The 24561-nt window shown below is 41.6% G+C and overlaps 1 pseudogene; it reads left to right on the top strand.

The window, feature by feature from the left end:
* The first annotated feature begins 1899 nt into the window (after positions 1 to 1899).
* Positions 1900 to 15595, top strand: LOC137072662 (NLR family CARD domain-containing protein 3-like; annotated as a pseudogene).
* Positions 15596 to 24561: the final 8966 nt, after the last annotated feature.

Here is a 24561-nt window from a genome sequence, read left to right as displayed (position 1 = left end):
GAACAAAATGTCCCCACAAAAATGGCAGTATCAGAAGTCCTTGTTGGGACATTGTTTTGGTCATAGGAGACTTCAGTGAGTCAAAGGTGTTGGTTTGTAGAAACACTCCTTCTTTGGTGTGATCTTATAAAATCTGCTCTAGATGTTGTCACTGTCTCAAAGGATCCACAGGCTCAGTTTCATCATGTTGGATTGTCATAAACTGTTACTGTTTGGTCAGTGTGTTTTCTCGCTCCATTCAATATGTTAGGCAGATGAAATCGGTATAAAATATGTACTGTTTTGAATGAGGTTTCAAACTTTTTTCTTAGCACTTGTGCGCTTGTTCTTGTGTTATTGCCTCCATAAGATGAATTGTTTGTTGTATTCTTCATGTGTAAGTCATTTTAGATAAAAGTGTCTGCTACATGAATAAATGTAAATGTGGACAGAAGTCATTCTCACACACTGTCTGATCTCTTCAATTCTTGCGTCTGTTTTATTTCTTCATCTTCAATGGTTCCTCTCTCATGTCCTGAATGGATGGAGTCGCTGTCTCTATGAGTCTGTGTGTCCAGGACATCCATCTCTCTGTGGGACATGGCCAGAGTCTGTCCCTATTCTGTCTGGATCATCTGATCGCTGTGAGCCGTGAGTGAAAGACCATTGACACATGAAGAACACCGAGCTTTAAGTATATATGGTATATTATAATTTCTAATGAGTGTGTTTGTAGTTTGTTCATGTAAGCTGCATGCTCTCATTCTTGTTGTGTTCTTCTGAGCATATTGGCCAGTAGGTGGCAGTAGAGGTTTGAGTTAGGGTATGTTGAAAGAAGAGAATAAGAAGCCAGAGTGAAACCACCTACTATTGCATGCGCTTTACGGCTATACTACCTGCTGTGGTTAAAATAAAGTGTTCTTGATTTTCGAATGCCTCCTCATTACTTCGTATCAAGGATATAACATGTTGCATGTTCTTTAGTGTAATTGTGTCATTTAGATTCAAACTCTCCAGACTGAGACACAGACTCAGTTCTGAGGGAAACATGAATACACTGATTGAGTTCATTTCTAGCACCATCAAGGCGACTGAAGAAGAGATAAAGATTAATGATAGAGATTGTCACACATTGTTAAATAAATATAAATAAAACTTTGCAACTCCCTAGTAACAGTCAAAACATCCACCCAGAATGTCTTAGTAACTGCATAGCTAGCCACATCTAGCAACCCTATTACCTATAACCACATCTTTTATCTATTTTATCTAGAGCAACCGTCGTCTATCTATCCTGATTTTTGGATGTTGTCCTATAATATGAGAGTGTAAACAGAAGCCAGAGAAGCTGTTTGGGTATCTGAATAATTTCCCTGATCATGTGACCAATATGAAATTCATTGTGGAAGATGATGTTGATGGTCGTCACCTATAGTGAGTGTGTGTGTGTGTGTGTGTGTGTGTGTGTGTGTGTGTGTGTGTGTGTGTGTGTGTGTGTGTGTGTGTGTGTGTGTGTGTGTGTGAGTGTGTGAGAGAGAGAGAGAGAGAGAGAGAGAGAGAGAGAGAGAGAGAGAGAGAGAGAGAGAGAGAGAGCGTAAAACATAAAGTATATGTTCATATATTAATAAGGATTAATCTCTGTCTTAGTTTGTAGTGTCTGTCATTCTGGATCCCAGCACTGCATTATCTTCCCTGTGGATTTCTCCTGGTATTAATCGAGGAGTGCCAGCCTTTTCTTCTCATAATGTGCCTGTTTGGAAAACACTTGATGAACACTTGAAGGGACAGATGCCACATCTTTTTAATCTCTTTATCTCTTCATGTTGCTTCCCCTTCCCGTAGCGTCCTTCTGTGATTGGATTTCACCAGAAACAAAAGTGAAAGAAGAAGAAGAAGGTAAAGGGGATTCTGAAGCTTTAAACCTGTTAACACTGCATTGGACAGCTGCATATTCTGTGGTAAGTTCATAAATTAATCTTCATGTAAACATGTTGTCATATACAATTATTAGTATTAGTTAGTTTTGTTTTTTGCTTTTCTTTACTTGGGATTTTAAAATGGATCATTACATTTTTGTCATTTTTCCTCAGATCTTTGCTATATAATACCTTATAAAGATAATTATTAAAAACATCATGTATAATTGTTTTATATACATATACTTCTAGATACTGTGATGTTAAGTGAAACTGTAGTGGGTTTAACTTGTATTGCACTAAACTTTAGCTTGAGCTTTCTTGATGTTAAATTGTACCAGATGACTTTTTTTTGTTTGTCTTTTTGTCAATAGCATATAACCTATATATATATATATATATATATATATATATATATATATATATATATATATATATATATATATATATATATATATATATATAAGGTTCCAAACACCATGATTTGAAATATCTAAATAGAAATGTAATGATGCTATAAAGAACATTTTTACATCAGTTTTCTTATATTAACATTACTTTTTATCTCTCTTTTTTTTAAATTCCAAATTAGAATGACATATCTGAACAATAATCTTTAGTTTTTTCATTGCCCATCGCCCATGTGACTGTATCACTTCCTCTTTGCAGATGATATGGTTTTGTCATATGATTGTCTGTCTGAGCTAAAATACACAATTGAGGTCAAAGTCTAACATTTAAGTAAAATCCCTTAAAAAAAAAAATCCCTTATTTTCTTGACTCCACCTCCAAATCATGAAGTGAAACGCACAGAAAAGTGCAAAGGGGAAATGGTATCACGAGCACACACTTGACTGAAACACAGAATAAAAGAAATGTTGCAAATTAACTAAATCAATATCTTTGATAAAATAGGATCAAAGTTCTTAAGCTTCTTTTACTCCTGTCATTGTTTTTTGCAATTAATTATATATTTATTTTTGCAATACTTTATTTTATTTTGCAAATCTATGTGTTATAGTTTTGATTCCATTGAGTAGGATCAATCACAGAACTTTTTTTGTGAAAAGGAAGTGGGAGGGACCGTGCCTTTAAAATGAGTCTCCATGTCAAGGAAGATGGTGATGGTGCTGCCTCTAAAAGGAGTTCTTCATCTCCTGTATCAAGCTGTGTGTCTCTGAAGAGTAATCAGTCCATGGAGACTAATCCTCCTTACCTCAGTGATGAAACAGTGACCTCTGACCCGAGGTAAGGAAATATTTTTGCATTTATCAGACGTTTTAATCCAAAGTGACATTCCAGAAGCCTTGTTTTTGTTGAGTGACGCTTGATGTTCATCACAAAGAAGCACAAAATCACTTTCCTGAACTTTCACTGTCTCACCAGTGGAATGAACTTCTCAATCTTCCTAAAAAAATGTACCTTGGAATTTGCAAAAACTGATATTTTATATTATGATATACTATTTATTTACTCAAAAGGAAAGACACTACACTACAGAGTTAATTGACATATATATGAAAATTTAGTTAATTAACTACCCTGGTTTTGTTCTAAAGCCATATGCCCTTTCTTTTTCAGACTGTTTGTGACATTATAGGGCATATAATTATTTTGAGTATTTAATTAATTAGTTCCCTTCAAAATAAAAATGTCCATATCATTTTCTCACCCCCATGCCATTCAATATGTTCATGATTTTCTTTAGTCATAAAGAAATTCGATTTTTGAGGGAAACATTTCAGGATTTTATTTCATATAATGGTCTTCAACGGCAAAGTTTGTTTGCCCTTCCATTGTGCACCTGTAACTCATCTGTAATTCACTGTAGTCTTGCTAGGATTTTTTTTTTTTTTTTGGTGTCAACAGGGCACAAAGATCAGAGACTCCAGAGCCCAGTGATGTGCATTTGAAGAGCAACAGATCCATGCAGCAGTCATTAAAATTCAGTGAAAGAACAGTGACCTCTGACTTTTTGTTAGTAAATACAAGTAGTTGCTGTACTTAACAAAAAAAAGTACTGTACAGGGGTGCAGTTTGAAGAGAAGCACCAAAATAATATCTGGTAACTGATATATTTCTGAAGCACTCGGACAGTCATTGTAATTTTGTATTGCTCTTTTCTTTGTAATCTCTGCAGGAGAGATACAAAAGGGCTGATCAGATCTGTGCCGTCCTCAACACCCCACTCTCAGACTCCCATCAGCCTGATCAAAACCGAAGCAGTCCTGCAAACACACACATTGGAGACTGGAGAACTGCAGAGAGTCAAAAACCAGCACAAAACCAGCATGAAGGACAAGTATGAGAGATTATTTGAGGGAAACAAACTCCAAGACAATGAAACCCTCCTGAACAGGATTTAGACACAGCTCTACATCATAGACGGAGAGAGGGAATTAGTGAATGAAGAACATGAGGTTTTACAGATGGAGAAAACAGCCAGAACACAACACTCACAAGACACTCCAATCTACTGCAATGACATCTTTAAAGCCTCACCTGAACCAGGATGTGAGGAGAAAGACCAAATCAAGACTGTTCTTACTCAAGGCATCGCTGGAATCGGAAAAACCATCTCTGTGCAGAAGTTCATTCTGGACTGGGCCGAGGGAAAAGCCAATGAGGAAATAGATTTCATGTTTGTGCTTCCATTTCGAGAGCTGAACTTGATCCAAGATCATCAGTACAGTCTTCACAGACTTCTGCTGGACTTTCATCCTGAACTTCAAGATCTGGACTCAAAGATTTATAAAGAATGTAAAGTTTTGTTCATCTTTGATGGTCTGGATGAAAGCAGAATCACACTGATGTTTTCAGATGCTCCGAAAATTTCTGATGTGACTGAGACTTCATCAGTGGGTGTGTTGATGTCAAATCTCATAAAAGGAGACTTGCTTCCCTCTGCTCTCATCTGGATCACCTCCAGACCAGCAGCAGCCAATCAGATCCCCTTCAAATATATCAACCATTTGACAGAAATTCGAGGATTCAATGAGCCTCAGAAGGAGGAGTATTTCAGGAAGAGAATCAGTGATGAGCATCAAGCCAGCAGAATCATCTCACACATCAGAAGAACAAGAAGCCTCCACATCATGTGCCACATACCCGTATTCTGCTGGATCTCATCCACTGTGCTTCAAAAGCTCTTGGAAGAAGATCTGAGTGCAGAAATCACTCAAACTCTGACTGAAATGTACATCCACTTCCTGCTGATTCAGATCAACATGAGGAATCAGAAGTATGAAGAGAGAGATCCAGAGAAACTCCTGCAGTCCAACAGAGAAGTGATTGTGAAACTTGCTGAAGTGGCTTTCAAACAGCTGATGAAGGGCAATGTGATGTTCTATGAGGAGGACCTGAGAGAGAGCGGTATAGACATCACTGATGCCTCAGTGTATTCTGGGATTTGCACTGAGATTTTTAAGGAGGAATCTGTGATTCATCAGAGCAAAGTCTACAGCTTCATTCATCTGAGCGTCCAGGAGTTTCTTGCAGCTTTCTTTGTTTTTCACTACAATTCTTGCCCAATTATGGAGACACTAACCTTTTTTGAGCTGCATAATTTGCTTACAGGAGCAGTAGATGCAGCCATAAAAAGTGAGAATGGTCAGCTGGACCTGTTCCTGCGGTTCCTGCTGGGCATCTCACTGGAGTCCAATCAGAGACTCTTACAGGATCTACTGACACACACAGAGAATAGCTCAGAGAGCATCAGGAGAACCACACAGTACATTAAAGAGAAGATCAAATATGGACATGGACTCTCCACTGAAAGATCCATCAATCTGTTCCTCTGTCTGCTGGAAGTGAAAGATCAGACTCTGTCCAAAGAGATTCAGGAGTTTGTGAAATCAGACAAACACTCAGAGAAGAAACTCTCTCCTACTCACTGCTCAACAATCGCCTACATGCTTCAGATCTCAGAGGAGGTGCTGGATGAGCTGGACCTCAAGAAATACAACACATCAGATGAGGGGAGAAGAAGACTGATACCAGCTGTGATCAACTGCAGGAAAGCTCTGTGAGTGATTAATTATGAATAAATATTCTGGTTAAAACATTGAATTACCATCTTATTTCACTATATCCCACAGACTTGCTTGCTGTAATCTCCCAAATAAGGATTGTGAAATTGTGTCATCAGCTCTAATATCCTCAAACTGTGTCCTGAGAGAGCTGGATCTCAGTAACAATGACCTGCAGGATTCAGGAGTGAAGCTACTGTCGGGTGGACTGAAGAGTCCAAACTGTAAGCTGGAGATACTGAGGTGTGTAAAACATGTTAACACAACATTTTAATTATACATTGAATATTTAAAATATTAAAAAAATTAAAAAATAAAAAAATAAATAAGATCAAAACCTTCTACACCAATATGTGTTTGAATATGTGCATTTTTGACCATTTTAACAAAGAGAACTCAGTACCACGGTTGCAAATGAGAACCTGTTCTCAACTGATTAACCTGGTTAAATAAATGTAAAATAAAATAAATAAAACCACTGTCTTTGAGTTCTCTCGGGTCATATAACATGGTATTGATAAGGCTTACACCAAATAATGCTTAAACTAAATGTCAAAACACTAAAGCAATTTAAAGATTAACTAGAGTACAATTAAATGTAAATGGCATATAGACAATATAGCCAACTTTGTGAGAAAAAAAATCAGGCTTGTGCAATATTCCTAATTTCAGAATTGGCCTCCATTCAATTTAAGTAATTTTATTTAAGTAATTTTATGGGTGTTTTTTTTTTTTTGTGGAATCCACCTGAATACATTAAGTAAATATTCTAGATTATTTAGTTTTTAGCACATGCTGAAATTAATATTATTAGTGGAATGTGCTTTTTAAATTTAAGTTTAAAAAAGGGTATAAACAGAAATTACCAGTTTATATTTGACTTTGAGTTATGTTATACAATTAATAGACTGCTTGCTGCTAGCACAAGTAGAAACAAACTTGGTATTGCACTAGCATTAGCAAAGTTATTGTTCATTGAACAAAGCAACATGCTTCATAATAATGATACTTGCAGTTATTCACATATAATTTTATTTTTTTCTTCTTAATTTTATCATCTTATTTTGTTCTTCGAGTCATGATTGCTCACATTTCCTTAAAAAAATAGGAAAATGTATCTCTTGGTTTTATTAGTGAAATGTTCTCAATATTTTCTATACAACACTGAACTACAATTTTATTAAGAAAATATACACTCTATTTTTAAGTATCAACTTAAATAAGGATAAAGGTCAAATTCGTGAAATAAATTACCTCCTCAATGTTGTTTAATTTATTTTGTTACAATGTTATTTTTCAAAGAAATTATTGTAAATGCAGGTATTATTTATTCCAGTGCAAAACTCACTGAGCAACACTTGCATATAATTCTCAATAGCTCCTCAAATGTTTTATCATTGAGTCTTCAATGTTCTGGTCTGAAGATCTGCAACACAATAGATTCTCTCAACAGGTGCAGAGGAAGCTGCTATGGCAAGATGGACATGTATATGAATTACTTTGAATTTTTATTGAATTTAAATTCCTTTAATTTAAATTCAAATTGTAATTCAGGAGTCATTCTCAATTCAATTCTGAATTGTGCACAAGCCTGATATAGTTGCACTCCCTGACCAGTAGGTGACATTGTTACCTATTTGGGGGAAAAAGCGTTCTTGAGATATAAGCTCAAAACAACTTAAATGCATTTGGTTCCCTTTCAGTCGGTCACGTTCGACGTACGTCAGAACTGAACCGACGAATGGGATCTTACTTTAGAGACCAATCCTACTTCGAGCATCTAACAACGAGCCAATGAAATTTGGCATGCGATCACGCATTCCACGCTCCGCCCCGCAGCGCGGGTATAAATAGGAAGTGGAATGGTAGATCAGCGCTTTTCTACTTCGGAGCCGAGCAGTGCTTACTGTTTCCTACGAAGAGTGTCTGACTACGAGTCAAAGAGTGTTGAGTGAGAGAGTCTGCCAGTGCGGGTGATACGGCGCGTCAGTGAGAGACCGTCTGATCAGTGATCAAGCGATCTAAAGGAGCTTGTTGGTTCGCTGAGCGTTTCCCATACAAACTGTTGGTTCGCTGAGCGTTTCCCATACAAACTGTTGGTTCGCTGGGCGTTACACACACAAATACACATCACTGAGAGCTCACACAGGCTTGCAGAACGAACTGTGTGGAGCCGCGGTCATCTCCCTGAGTGCTTCAGCACACTAAAAGAGCAGCTTTCCATTCACAAAAGAGCAACACGGTTTGACCCTGCGTCTTTTTCAAGATGTCATTCAAACCGTGTATTCCTGGTATGCAACTGTTTCCTGTCCTCTTTGACGGCCACGAGCGCATGTGAGATTGCGATCGTGGGTGATTCATGTTCTGGTAAAGAACATGGTCACGTCGGCGCGTTGTTCGTCTCCCCCTTCTCATAAAGGGCTCGAGTGTTCAGCGCGCCGTGTGCCGTCGAGCGACCGGCTGACAGCGGTGGTTGTCACAACAACCGGCGCGCGTCAGTCGGCGCTCTAGATGCGCGGTCGAGACTATGAAACCTCAGATGGGGTCGAGTCCCTTCGCCTATCCCCCGATCTAGTTCATTTCTAGTGTTACTGGAAAAGGGCTACTTTGGCTGATAAGCGCTGGTGGCCTGAGGATTACAGTGGGGATTCCCCGCCGGGTAAATCCCCTCGGGCCCCCACTCCTCTATCGCATCAAAAGCATGCTGAGACTCTGTTCGTGGGTGGTACGGATTCTCTCATGAGAACACGACCACGTCAGGGCATTGTTCGCCTTGCCTTCTTCATAGAGGCTTGAGCGCTCAGTGCGCTGTGTGCCGTTCTGACGGCCACGTTCACTGTCTCGCATGCCTGCTGGTAGTTGAAGGTGGAATCGCTGATCCTAAAGAGAAAAGGGCTTAGCGTTTCATTTTTGGCTCTGGCAGAGGACAGATGTCAATTGCTGCATCGGAGAGAGGGAAATATGGAGGGTCAAAAGGGCCAAAAATGAGACAAAAAAAAAAAAAAAAAAAAAAAAAGTGTCATTGGTTTCCCTCTCTCACTGCCCTCTGCCCTGCACGCACGAGGGTAGTCCCAGCCCAGGGGTTGTGCAGGAACTGCGTGCGGTGTTGGACCTCGCCCTATGGGCGGCGAAAATCACTGCACGCTCCCTGGGTCAGGCGGTGTCCACACTAGTGGTCCAGGAATAGGGGGCTAACCTGGCAGATATGCGCAAGAAAAGCCTGTCTGTCGGGCTGGCCTCCTCGGCGGCACCATCGAGAACTTTGCCCAGCAGTTCTTGGTGGCCCTAGAGCAGACGGAGGCGTTGCACCAGGGTGCCGACGACCAGCTGCTCGGTCGTCGGTCGCAGCGCCTCTGCCGGCTCGCCGCCGAGGGCATCCCCTCCTGCGTCCGCCTCCACCCTGCTAGAGCCGAGCAGCAGCCTCCACTGGAGGAGCAGGGTGCCGGACGCGAGGGACGCCCAACCCGTCCAGGGCCCGCTAACCGGCAGGCAAGCGCAAGGGGACGCGGCCCTGAGACGGGCCGGCTAGGGAGAACAGGAGCTGCTCGGGGGAGACGATGTTCGCATCCCTCCCCCACCCCCCCGGAGGAGGACCGGGGGGCCCTGACTGGTTTCGGTTCTGCCACTGGCTCTCCGGAGTCCAGCGGTACCCACATTTTAAGAGCAGTTTCCTCTCTCTCTGGGCCCCAAGAGGGTCAGGTTGGCAGTGTGCGACGCCCACGGGCCTTGTCACTCCTTTCCTACCCTCCCGTCGCCAGGGGGCAGTTGTGTGGGCCTCGAGGACGCCCCCGGGCCTTCTCACCCACACACTTCCTCTCTCGTGAGCACTCAGTCAACACTCCGGGCCGCCCACGGGCCTCCCGGGTCGGGGCTGAGTGCTTCACTTCCCTGCCTCCGGGCAGTGGGCAGCAGAGTGGGCTCCGAGGACGCCTCCGGGCCTTCTCACCCACTCTCTGTCCAAACCAGGAATGCTCAGGCAACACTTCGGGCCGCCTCCGGGCCTCCCGAGTCGGGCCAGAGTACTCCGCTTCGCTGCCCCACCCCGGGCACGTCTGTGGTGCGGTTGGTCCCGCTTGCACGGTCTCTGGGGGCCTGGCTAGGTCTCCCCGGGCCGTCTCGCTGGCTCATCCGTACCATCAGACTCGGCTACGCGATTCAGTTCGCACGCCGGCCGCCCAAGTACGGGGGCATCCTCTTCACCTCTGTGCGAAGCAGCGATGCTCAGGTCTTGAGGTCAGAGATCGAGGTCCTACTGGCGAAGGACGCGATCGAGCCGGTTCCTCCAGCCGATATGAAGACGGGGTTCACAGCCCCTACTTCATTGTGCCCAAGAAGGGGGTGGGTTATGACCAATCCTGGACCTGCGAGTTCTGAATCGGGCCCTGCACAAGCTCCCGTTCAGGGTGTTGACGCAGAAACGCATTTCCAATGCATCCGTCCCCAGGATTGGTTTGCAGCGATCGACCTGAAGGATGCGTACTTCCGTGTGTCTTTCTCCCTCAACACAGACCGTTCCTACGTTTGGCGTTCGAGGGGAAAGCATATCAGTACAAGGTCCTGCCCTTCGGGCTGTCCCTGTCGCCCCGCGTCTTTACGAAGGTCGCGGAGGCAGCCATTGTTCCACTCAGAGAACGCGGCGTTCGGATTCTCAACTACCTCGACGATTGGCTGATCCTAGCCCAGTCGAAGGACCAGTTGTGCGAACACAGGGACCTGGTGCTCAGTCACCTCAGCCAGTTGGGCCTTCGGGTCAACCGAGAGAAGAGCAAACTCTGTCCCACACAGAGGATCTCTTATCTCGGTATGGAGCTGGACTCGGTCAACCGGACGGCGCGCCTCACCGAGGAGCGAGTCCAGTCGGTGTTGAACTGCTTGAATATGTTCAAGAGCAGGACAGCGGTCCCACTGAAATTCTTTCAGAGGCTCCTGGGGCATATGGCATCTGCAGCCGCGGTCACGCCGCTCGGATTGCTTCATATGAGACCGCTTCAACGCTGGCTCAATGGCCGAGTCCCGAGGTGGGCGTGGCAGAGCGGTCAGTACCGGGTCCCAGTGACTCCTTACTGCCGCCAAACCTTCAGCCCGTGGTCCAGCACTTCGTTTCTCCGGGCCGGGGTGCCCCTAGAACAAGTGTCCAGGCATGCTGTGCTGTTCACGGATGCCTCCACCACAGGCTGGGGGGCCACGTACAACGGGCATGCAGTTGCTGGTCTGTGGACGGGGCCGCAATTGCATTGGCATATCAATTGCCTCGAGTTACTGGCAGTACATCTGGCACTCCGCCGCCTCAAGGGGCCGCTATGTGGCAAGCATGTACTGGTCCGTACGGACAGCACCACGGCCGTTGCGTACATCAACCGTCAGGGTGGTCTACGCTCCCGTCGTCTGCTCCAACTCGCCCGCCACCTCCTCCTGTGGAGTCAGAAGCAGCTGAGGTCGCTTCGGGCCATTCATGTCCCTGGTGTGCTGAACCAGACAGCCGACGAGCTCTCTCGTCAGCCGACACCTCCGGGAGAGTGGCGACTCCACCCCCAGGCGGTCCAGCTGATATGGGACCAGTTCGGGGCCGCACAGGTCGACCTGTTGCCTCTCCGGACTCGACCCATTGCCAGTGGTACTATTCCCTAACCGGGGGTACCCTCGGCACAGATGCACTGGCGCACAGCTGGCCCCGGGACCTACGCAAGTATGCGTTTCCCCCAGTGAGCCTTCTTGCACAGACTCTGTGCAAGGTCAGGGAGGACGAGGAGCAGGTCTTGTTAGTTGCGCCGTATTGGCCCAACCGGACCTGGTTCCCAGAACTCACACTCCTCGCGACAGCCCCTCCTTGGCCGATTCCCCTGAGGAAGGACCTTCTTTCTCAGGGACGGGGCACGTTATGGCACCCGCGTCCAGACCTCTGGAATCTTCATGTCTGGTCCCTGGACGGGACGCGGAGGTTCTAGATGGACTACCACAAGCTGTCGTAGATACCATCGCTTCAGCTAGAGCCCCCTCTACGAGGCGCCTCTATGCTCTGAAGTGGAACCTGTTCGTTGAGTGGTGCGCTTCCCGCCGGGAAGACCCCCGAAGGTGTTCGATCAGTGTCGTGCTTTCCTTCCTGCAAGAATGGGTTGGAGAGAAGGCTGTCTCCCTCCACCCTCAAGGTATATGCTGCAGCAATAGCAGCGTACCATGATGTAGTAGAAGGTAAGTCCGTGGGGAAGCACGACCTAATCGTCAGGTTCCTCAGAGGTGCGAGGAGACTAAATCCTCCTCGTCCATCCTCGATACCCTCTTGGGACTTAGCTCTAGTGCTCCGAGCACTACAGAGCCCTCCCTTCGAGCCTTTGGCGTCTTGTGAGTTGAAAATCTTGTCAATGAAGACAGTGCTCCTGACGGCATTGGCCTCGATCAAGAGGGTAGGGGACCTGCATGCACTTTCGGTCAACGAATCGTGCCTAGAGTTCGGGCCGGGTAACTCTCACGTTGTCCTGAGACCCCGGCCCGGATATGTGCCCAAGGTTCCTACCACTCCCTTCCGGGATCAGGTGGTGAACCTGCAAGCGCTGCCTTCGGAGGAGGCAGACCCAGCCCTGGCTTTGCTGTGTCCGGTCCGCGCTCTTCGCGCTTACGTTGACCGGACCCAAAGCCTTCGGACCTCAGAGCAACTCTTCGTCTGTTACGGAGGCCAGCAGAAGGGAAAGGCTGTCTCCAAGCAGAGGTTAGCCCACTGGATAGTGGATGCTATAGTCTTGGCCTACCAGTCCCAAGACGTGCCTTGCCCGTTCGGTGTAAGAGCTCACTCCACTCGGAGTGTTGCTTCTTCCTGGGCGCTGGCTCAAGGCGCCTCGCTGACAGACATATGTAGAGCTGCGGGCTGGGCGACACCTAACACGTTGGCTAGATTCTATAGCTTACGTGTAGAGCCGGTATCTTCCCGCATCCTCGCCCCCAGGGGCCAGGAGCGCTAAGTGCCCGTTCTAAGTGTCGGCTTGCGAAACGCCACTCCCGCCCTCTGGGCCGGATACGTGCGTCTATTGTCTCCAGTTGTGTTCCCCGGGAAACCGGCTAACCCTGTCGAGCTCCTCCGTCACCCCTCCGGTGTCAGACGTTGCGGACCGTCTGACGCCAGGCCTGCACCCGTATGCTTGTGAAACGTGGCTGTAGGCTGGGTCCCATATGTAGCGGTTCCCTCACGGCAACCCCATATGTGTATTCTTCCACGGTTCCAGCTACCCTTCGGGCTAGCCCCGTGTCTTTCCCTCGACAGAGCCCGCTCTGTCGTCTCTGGGCGTGTTCTTTCCCCCCTTCAATCAGGCTGGAACCACCCCAGAGACTGCCATATGTTGCACTACCCTGCCAGGTTAGTCCTTATGTGTATTCTGCCACCTCTCCTTCCCTGAAGGACGTGGCCCCGCAGCGTACCCTCTCTCTCTCGAGGTAGGCACGCTTTCCCAGCGTTATCCAATAGTCATTCTGAGTGGGTCTTGCAGAAACAGCAGTGACTGTACTCCCTGCTTGGAGCCCTGACTTCCGTACCATACTAGACGGTGCAGTGCGCTCAAGCAGGACGCTGGAAGGGCCAGCATCCTGGCGTTTTCCATAAGGGATCCCATTCGTCGGTTCAGTTCTGACGTACGTCGAACGTGACCGACTGAAAGGGAACGTCTCGGTTACGTATGTAACCCTCGTTCCCTGAAGGAGGGAACGGAGACGTACGTCCCGTCGCCAGATGCTGTGCTTCCGCTGGGAGTCCGGTCACCTTTCGGCTCCTCAGCAGAAAAAGCGCTGATCTACCATTCCACTTCCTATTTATACCCGCGCTGCGGGGCGGAGCGTGGAATGCGTGATCGCATGCCAAATTTCATTGGCTCGTTGTTAGATGCTCGAAGTAGGATTGGTCTCTAAAGTAAGATCCCATTCGTCGGTTCAGTTCTGACGTACGTCTCCGTTCCCTCCTTCAGGGAACGAGGGTTACATACGTAACCGAGACGTTCACAAGAGAAACCAGAAGGCAAAATTGTCTCTACACTCTAAAAAGAGATGACGTTTTGTCAGTTTCAACACATGTAGTGAGTGTGCTCAGGGACAACACAGCCGACTTGCGGCAAAAGAGTAACCCTTGACCCTTAAACTCCTTTTATTATAATTACATACACAGATATCATTTTGAAAATAAGGCAAAATGGACAGATATTAAAAATATTAACCATTTAATCAATAGATGAGTACAGAATGCATGTACACAAAGTACAAGACAATGTTTCAAACTCAATGACTGTACTGTACATTATTCAATTATTCACACTTCAACACCTCCACAATGATGCTACTTTTGAGAAAAGTTCATGAAGAGATAAGATTAAGAGATAAACCAAGTTTGCACTTTGTAAAGTGTTTATTAAATTAAAATGTAGCAACTGATAAAACAATGTATATGAATAACTTTTATTTACACAGGCCTGTTTGTTTGAATATAACACAATTCTGACCTCTGATTTAATTTCCCTCTATGTAGGTTGTCTGGCTGTATGGTAACAGAGGAAGGCTGTGGTTATGTGTCTTCAGCTCTGAGTTCAAACCCATTACACCTGAAAGAGCTGGATATGAGCTACAATCACCCTGGAGATTCAGGAATGAAACTACTCTCGGACAAACTGAAGGATCCAAACTGCTCACTGCAAATACTCAAGTATGTTTGGCAGTCTAATACTTTAATTTGTGTGACAGAAGTTTTCAAATCATTTTATTATGTTTTCAGAGGGATATAATTCCTCCTTTTTAATTAAAACATTGGCCATTATTATTTATGTTTGTTACAATCCTTATTTACATATCAAATATTTTTTTTAAATTTTGTGCAGCATACAATAACATTTTTTTGTTATATCTCATATTCATTTTATAACTTGAACTTATGTAGAAGATTTGCACTAATATATTATGTATTACTAAATAATCATAATTAGGCATTTGTAATTGCATATTTGTCTCTTTCTAGATTGGATCATGGAGGCCATTTCAGAATTACACCTGGTCTGAAAAAATGTAGGTCCTGTTTATCAATCTGTCTCTCACAAATGTAATAGTGTTGTGAATTATTTTTTGAGACATTTCTTGCGTTCAGATGCCTGTAATCTCACACTGGATCCAAACACGGCAAACTCTTACATCATTCTGTCTGAGGGAAACAGGAAGGCAACATATGTGGAAGAGCCGCAGCCATATTCTTATCATCCAGAGAGATTTGATGGTGGTGAACGGATTCTGTGTCGAGAGAGCCTGATTGGACGCTGTTACTGGGAGGTTGAATGGAGTGGATGGGGTCATGCAGCAGTTACTTATAAAGGAATCAGCAGGGAAGGTGGGAGTCGTTGTAGGTTTGGATACAATGATAAATCCTGGAGTCTGGATTGCTCTGATAACAGATTCACTTTCTGGCATGATAAAAAGCGTACTGACTTATCAGTTCCTTCACCACTGTCTAAAAGAGTAGGAGTGTATCTGGACTGGTCGTCTGGCACTCTGTCCTTCTACAGTGTCTCTGACACACACACACTCACACACTTACACACAATCAACACCACATTCACTGAACCCCTCTATGCTGGATTCCGGGTTTATGAAACTGAACTGTTTTTGTGTCAGATAACACAACAAAACAAGACTAACTAACGTATATCTACTTTATTAACAAATCACGTGCACATTTTCTATTGTATGTTAAACTCTGGTGTGATTTTTTTTTAATTTTATATAGAACCTTTCTTATAATATTGTTTATGTGGCAGAGTATCTAGTGCATTAGATAAAGCTCTTGTCCCTAGTTGTTTATATATATATATATATATATATATATATATACATATATATATATATATATATATATATATATATATAATTCAAAATCCCTAGTGTTAGATTAACTCTCATCATTTTGATGAACATGATTCCCAAATATTTACATTCACGATTTTATAGTATTTGTACATATTTTACATTTTTATTTCAATGCTGTAATTTAATGTTTAATTCAATTTGAAGCAGATTTGTTACATGACAGTATTAATTGAAGTTTCTTAATGGTCAAGATCAAATTATCTGCATCTCTTGTGCTACATCAAGCCATCCCATAATATCCATCATCATTCAAAATAATGCACGATGGAAAGCACAACATGTGTAAATCTCCAGTGCAACTATAAAGTAATTATTCCATCACAAATAAATACGCACATTTTACACAGCATTATACTATTATTTTCAAATAAACTTTTATATTATTATTATTATTATTATTATTATTATTATTTAAAGTTATTATTGCCCCTGGTTCAGTAAGGAACTCTTTTAATAAAGTAGCAGTGGCTGGGACAATTTTAAGTCTCACTTTAGGATGCAATTTAATCCTGTTTACATGAAATATGCTGCTCTCAAGCAGGTTTAAGCTTACCGACCTGTTGCTATGACATCACGTCCAGGATTGTATTCCAGAGCGCAAGGTTAACTTACCGTCACATATACCGCAAACTCTCGGTTGATTAACCCAAACCTTGGTTACTCGAGGTCACGGAGTAAGTTCAGAAAACTCAGAGTGTTCCTGGTTAACACACAAGACATTGTCAACACAGCAACAAATCAATGATTCACCATGGAAACAGACGCTAAGAAAGAGCGCGCCATTCTACTTCTTCTTTTGTTTAATGGCGATTTACATAACAGTGCATATTGTCACCTATTGTGTAATCTTTTTTTTTTCAATGTTTTCTTTTAATAAGTAATCTTTATTCACTGAGAATAAGGATTATATTGTTTATTTGAAGCAAATTAATTGAGTGTAGATCCATGTTTGAGATGACAATAAAATAAATATATTTGAAATGCATTAACATTTAAGCTTTTATTTTTATTATTTTATTATAATGCTTTAGAATTAATATATAATATTGCATATTATATAACAAACACATTTGGTTATATTAATAACTATATTAATTATATAAAACACAGTGAAATAATAACAAAATTATTTAACTTATATTATATTTGTTATTTTATATAAACAAAATAACCCTGGATCATTAACTGCTCTGTGTTACAATTACAACAATCAAATCCAGCTAAGTAATGGGTCCTGCACACTGTGCGATTTTTCAAAATCCTTTGCGAATGTCCCTTGTCCCACTGTACAAACATGATCCCCGATGTAAGCCATGTCACACTGTAAGATCTCAGCTGCCATTAATGTAAGACTGCACGATAGTGAATCCTTGCTAAAAACAGACGCACAAGAAAACTCGTCCGGAGTTTTATATCATCAATGAATGACGCATTTGGTGACAGTAAGCTCCATTACACATGGGACTGAAATGCTGGCTACAAAGAAATCTCTAGCTCTCGCTTTGGTCATAGTTTGTCTTGAAAAACCGAGATATTTGACTGTCGTCGTAGAAGTCACACTGCAGGATTGTGTGACACTGGCAGAATTTCGTCTGAGGTAAAATTTGATCGCAGTGCTCATTAATCGGCTGCCGGTGAACATGTCAAACTAACGACCAAAGACGTCAGATTTTAGCCTAGGATCAGAGAAATCTTTTAGGATTTGCTAAATTTGTCTCAGACGGCCAAATCGTGGGCAAAATCGCACAGTGTGCACCTGGCTTAAGTTAACGACGTATTGAGAACAGACCACGGCTCTCCTTTGGCTCCTCCCACTCTCCACTCTCTCAGGTAGCCTGATTGCTTTCCCAGCTGTACCTGCTTACCAACGGGAGGGAAGCAGCACAAAAACAGAGCACATCTCTCAGCTGATGAGAATCTCTAGACTAGAGGTATCATCGGTCTCAATCAGTGCCCTGGCTTCCAAGGTCATGACGAGTATGTCGTCTTTATGGTTTCAGACACTGGTAAGGACAGTAATGACACTGGCTCATTATTGGAACACTGTTGACTGTTTTTCCAGAGACATGACAACTTTCTCACTGTACAACATCCCTACTGGTATTCTTTTGACTTTTTATTTTATTTTTATTTTTTTTAATTTTTAAAGCTTGTTATATATAGATTATGTTCATTACCTTTCTGGCAATGTATGTTTATCCAGACATATACTTGAATAATGGTTTGCATAGTGTACAAACGTTTCAGTGCGCTGGAATGATTTTGGCCTCAAGAGCCCTTAAAATGGCTGACTCCCTGATCAGTGCCCTGATACTGAACTATGGACCTGATTGAGATGCACCCTTAGTTCAATTCATGGAGCTCTCACCTAATGAGCTGATGATCTGAATTATGTGTGTTAGATAAGGGAGACATTCAAAGTGTGCAGAGCTGTGTATTTTGAAGACTCCTCTTTGAGCACACTTTTTTTTGTGCGTCTGTTGAGTTCTTCCCATGATCATAACTTTTTATCACAAGCAATTGTGATATATGTAATCTCACCCCTTTAAAAAAAAAAAATAAATAAAAATAATACTCACTAAAACTGTACAATTAAATCCCAGCTCATTTCAAAATTAGGAAACTATTAAATCCCCTTTCAAGCTTACACAAATCTCTTCATCTGTTTGATTGCAGCACAATTTTCTCTCTGACATGCATTTCTTGTTTCTCTGAAACTGAATCTTTAATGGTTTTCAGCATTGGAGCAGTGACTCATTAAACCTTTCTGTGTTTGGTATTGCACTTTCAAGTTCTTAGTTTTATTCATAAATATTTGAAATATTTATTTTTTTGGTTCTCTTTTGATCGGTAGTCCTCAGATTATAATTCTGTTGGAGATGAGAAATATTTGAGCAAATAGACAATGATAATGTAGATAATCTTTCAGTCTTTATCTCAGTTTCTCTACACTAAACTGTGAATGGAACATGACAAAACACCCATTATCATTATTATTAGTAATCACTTTAACAACACTCTCAAAAACACTAATAATTATAATGTTGGAAAAAAAACACTTATTTATTTATTTTTATTTTTTATTTTTTTTAAAGCTTGTTAGTTCTGTTCTTAATGGAATATTGTTGCAGTCATTGTGATTTGACTATAGTAAAATGTGCCGAAATATTGATGTTGAGTTGAATATTGTCAGATTCTCATTATACCCATTATTAAACACTAGATGGACGTCATTGTTAAATGTCCTATTCAACGTTCGAGTAGTCTGAACAACAACTTTTTGAGTGCACTCCACTCATATTCATTCAAATGATACACACGATTCTTTGGCATTACCCAAACGGTCACGAGATGCACAAGAGCCAATGGCATTTTACAATCAAAGCTGATGTAATGATGAAATTGGTCACAAGACATATGAGAGCCAATGCTGTCAAATCTGACCTGACGTTTCTTCCGACGGCAATATTTGAAATGTGTTAATGATCTTCGGCAGATTGACTCTGCTGCTGATCGCTTTTGGGAATTTTCTTCACACAAATCAATCATTTGGCCTCGGAAAACTTGGAATATTTGTACTTTCTGAATAAATTGTGCCTGCAGTCGCATCTGCCTGTTATATCCTGTTTTTATAATACACAAATGGGTAGGTTTAGGGAAGCGTTTGAGTTGCGTGTTCAAACATGTCTGAATACCGTAAATAAAAAAAATAAAATAAATGTAAATATGCTGGCTGATTAAATCGAGAATCACACTCCATGTCACAATGGCAAAATCATAGTTTCAATCATAGTCCAATATATAGTTTCATCATGATGATAATCTCGTCTGTATACTGTCTTTGACTTGCATAGGCATCCCTTCCGTGGACTCACGTGGACTTCTGTGAGACCAGGTTGAAATGTATTGTGACATAAAAACATTTCTGTTTAAAATACAGAGGGCTGCTTAACCAAACCTCACAAGATCATTTCTCAGTTCTTCTTCTATATCTCCTGTTGTTGTTTTGAGCTTACCTTCACTTCAGGTGAAAGGCTTGATGAATATTTCTCTTAGATGTTTAGCAACTCTCCATGGGTCTTGTTTCTCTTTGTGGTATCTGAATAGCAGTTAACATATATAAATATTTTATTTCATCTTAAGAACAAGAAAACCGAAGTGTGTTTATATAAGTGGTGCAATAATCTCAAAATGCTTTTATGATGCAAAAATGTATGTAAAAACATTCAGTAGAGAGGACAACCCACATATTATATTTCAAAAGATATATAAGGTGTTGCGTTTTGGGAATTAATAAAAAAAAAAAAAAAAAAAAGTCCCTGGATGAGATTTTCCATGCGTAGATGCTAAGCTTTCGATCTCTAAACTCTGAGATGAGACAGCCATTGGTCCTTGAATAACAGGAGGTGGGTGACTTTTAGTAAAACACTAGTGATGGTTCAAGGAACAAAAAGCAAACATTTTCTTTTCTTTTTGGCAGAACATTATTTTTTTTGTACTCTTTCTCATCCTACTACTGGAAGGACAGACCACACCCCTAAACCAAGATGGCAGCAAGTCTTTTGTCTGTTTAGTGTCTGTATGTGTTTTACTGTTTTTAAAGGTTTTCTATAACATTTTTTTACCTCCTGAATATGGCACTCAGTTATTATAAGACAAAAAAAAGTGAATTGTGGATGTTCTTGAAATTGAAGACTGCAGCCTCCTGTTGCTAACAGGCCTAAGCTGCCTTCTGCCTTCTTCTGGGGCCCTGAGCCTGCTGCCTTCTCCTGGGGCCCTGAGCCTGCTGCCTTCTCCTGGGGCCCTGAGCCGGCTGCCTTCTCCTGGGGCTAACAAGCCTGAGCCGGCTGCCTTCTCCTGGAGCTAACAAGCCTGAGCCGGCTGCCTTCTCCTGGAGTTAATCAGCTTGACTACCTGCTAAGTGTTTTCCATTCTGAGGTCTGTACTCTTCACTTCCCTTATATGCTAAAAGTAGAGGATGATGGCATTAATTACTATTTTTATATCCCTTTTGGGCTTTTGGGATCTTGGAACAAGAGATTATTGATTGTCTTACTTCTGCTCTTGTCTGGAAATGTGCATCCAAACCCTGGCCCTGAGCTGCAATGCTCACAGACTCCTTCTGATTTTAAATCTTTATCTGGTCTTAAATATATACATCTTGATGTGCGCAGTTTACTCCCTAAATTTTGGGTTAAATCAACTGGGGCAGATGTTATAATTTCTGAAACTTGGCTGAGTAAATCCATTACTAATAAGGACATTAATATACTTGCACTTTTTAGCACTTTTTCAGTGCGAATTTTAATGTTTCAGAGAATACATTTTGGGAGCATATGGAGCTATTTCGAGCCTTGATCAAGTGTTAAATAATCAAAATTTAAACAAACTTTAACTAACACTCACCAATTAGCAGGTTACACATGCAATAACATGAGGGCTTTAAAACACAAGGGCTAATGACAAGGCAAGGGACACCTGTGAACAGTTATCAACTCCTAAACCAATGAAACCCTGACACAGGAACAGGAGGCAGGAACACATGAGGGCATAGACACATGACAAGGGAACACATGACAAAACCAGGAAGTGCATGACAAAACATGACAGTGAACATGAAAACCTTAAAACATGAAACCAACACCAAAACACCCTGTGACAGATTCCCCCCTCAGGTGGGGACATGGGTGTGGGTGGCCATGGCGGTAATGGCAGTTCAAGGGGCCACGGCGGCGTGGCCTTTGTGACCTCAGTGTGCCCTATATAAGATTTGGTCACAGTCGTTGCTACATTGCTGATGCCCAACTTAAAACTGCTGGCAATGGTGGTGAATGAATCGCCAGTGATCGGATACCTACAATTATATATACAAATATTATTTCATCAAAACTACTACAAATATTATATAGAATATTATTATTATATTATTATTAAATGTATTATATTACTATTATTATATATAAGCTATAATTGTAGCACACCAAGTCCCTATAGGCCGTGTGCGTGCGTGCGTGCGTGCGTGCGTGTGTGTGTGTGTTTATTTGTTTATTTATTTGGAACCCCATTAGCTTCCACGAGTGGTCGCTAATCTTCCTGGGGTCCATTTTACAATATCAAAACAATATACACAATCACATTACACTTTTTAAAATATGTTATCAAAAGACTACATACACTTCAATTTGAGTCATTACACTTAGTTATCGTTACAGATCATACATTTTTTAACATTTTTTTAAAATAAGATATGTTGCTTGTTTGTCTTATACACATTGAGAGTTGATTCCAAGCTACTGAGGATCTAAATAGTACAGTTCTTCTCATATAGTTTGATTGTGCAAAAGGAACAACTAAATCACCTGAGCTGACCTGCCGAGTAATATGTTGATGGCAATATCCACTGTACACCAATTTATCCACAAAAAATGTAGGCTTGTTTTTATAGATAGCGTTATGCATGTAACACAGAAGACTTATCTTTAATTTATCCTGTACCTTTAACCATACTAATATAGTGTGCATCTCATTCACACCGGTCCTGTACGAACAGCCAAGAGCAACTCTGGCTGCTCTATTCTGAGCAAGTTGAAGTTTTCTCAAGTGCTCTTGTGTAGCACTGGACCAAATAACTGAGCAGTACTCCAGCTGTGACAAAACCAAAGACTGTGGTCTATGTGTGTGCGCGCGCGGATCCATTAGACATACTGCCAGTCTGTGTTCAGGATCAACTGATTCATGGAAATTGGTGATCTTTTTCATATGTGGCTCCAGTATAGCTAACAAAACATCAAACTAAGCCACTGACATTCTAAAGTAAACTTTGAATCGGTCTGGATAATCCCGCACCTCCTTGATAAGGATTTTCTTTCCGTAACGCATTCATTAATACCCATCGGACTGAAGGTTGACAATGACAAGGACACACACACGCACACATTTACTTAACTATCTAAATGGGCCCATTGAAGAAACATACAATTGTTTTTACACACCTCCATCATTTATCTTTTCTTGTGTTCAGATGCCTGTAATCTCACACTGGATTCAAATACAGCAAACACTCAACTCATTCTGTCTGAAGGGAACAGGAAGGCGACATATGTCAATGATCATCAGGCGTATCCTGATCAATCACAATAATGTGAACAATAATTTACCAATCCCATCACCCTTTTCTAATAGAGTAGGAGTGTATCTGGACTAGACTGTCCGGCACTTTGTCCTTCTACAGTGTCTCTAACACACACATACACTCACACACTTACACACATTCAACATCACATTTACTGAACCGCTCTATGCTGGATTTGGTGTTTTTGATTCCTCACTTTCTCTGTGTCAGATTTAACCTTCCTCTGTGAGGAAACAACTGAGACATAAAGTTTGGTTGCTCATAATCTAACTTTTAGGGCATCTACTTGCTAGTGTACATCTAAATGTTAACCAAATATGTTTACACAAGATGCATTTAAAAAAATACTTCACGATACTGGAAATAAAAGTGTGTGTTTGTGTACATCCAAGGGTTTTGTATGTGCAAAAAAGCATGCACAATTGTCTGTGTTCTGATGAAGATACATTGCTAGGATGCCAGCATTAACTGAATGCTAGAGCTTGTTAGAGTAAAGCTCGAGTATCTTCATGAGATTGAGTTTTTACGGGACTCATGGGAGATCTGGTTTTAGAGGATCCACAGGCACAGTTTCATTATGTTGGATTGTCTCAAACTGTTACTGTTTGGTCATTGTGAGTTTTCTACTCCGTTCACTATATCATGATGGTTGAATCCCCTCTTAATTATTTAATTATAATCTTATTATAACTGATGAGAAAATGTTTTGCAGCACAAATTTATACATTTTATTTATAAATAGATTTTTTTTTATGTTTTGTTTTACAGTAAATTTAGTCTCACTCTGTTTAACATTATTCTCTTATTAAAATTCTTAGATATAACTACATTTCTAAGCATTTCAAATGGGTTTTTGTTGTTTTTGTTTTTGCAATATTGACATTTTATTATATCTTTTATATATTTTTGTGTGTATTGGATGACAAAATATTTTGCCCTGTAAGCTAAATATAGATACGCTTAATTCAAGTAAAAATAAATGTCAAAATATGAATGAATATGACTGAATTAAACTTATTCCATTAGGTTGTATTAGTGAAAGTGACTTTAGGTTGAGAATTGAATGTCTCTACAGCAATAAATCTTTGCACATTGTGAATCACATTCACTGTCTGTCACGTTACATCAGTTCAGATTCAGCACTGAGAGATTCAGACACTAAACATTGAGATGATGCAGTGATTTAGTGTGTGTTTAAAGCATGTGTCTGTGGACAGACGTCACACTCACACACTGTCTGCTGTCCTCCATTTCATGTGACTTTCTGATTTCCTAACTGACGAGATGTTTATCTATGTTTTCAACACATTTGTCACTATGGTAATACAGGTTTTTCTCCGCTTCATGCAATGCACTGCCCATGTTTTTATTTAAAACATTTTAATAGTTATCAATAGTTTAGCAGTTTATATTGAAATTTTTTTCAAAATTCTTAAAGTTTTTGTGGCATTAATGCTCCAAAAACAGCCTCAAGCAAATATTACAACAGGTTTAACAGGTCAGATTACAGTGGAGTGGCAACTGACAGCAAACAGCCATTATTTTCCTCATTAAACCACATGAAATGTGTTTACTTTCTACATTGTGTTTATTTTTTATTCATATTGATTCATGTCTAAAAAGA

This window comes from Pseudorasbora parva, chromosome 4 (assembly GCF_024679245.1).
Source record: "Pseudorasbora parva isolate DD20220531a chromosome 4, ASM2467924v1, whole genome shotgun sequence".
Taxonomy (NCBI): domain Eukaryota; kingdom Metazoa; phylum Chordata; class Actinopteri; order Cypriniformes; family Gobionidae; genus Pseudorasbora; species Pseudorasbora parva.
Note: the sequence above shows the minus strand (reverse complement) of the source record. Positions and strands in the feature narration are given on the sequence as shown.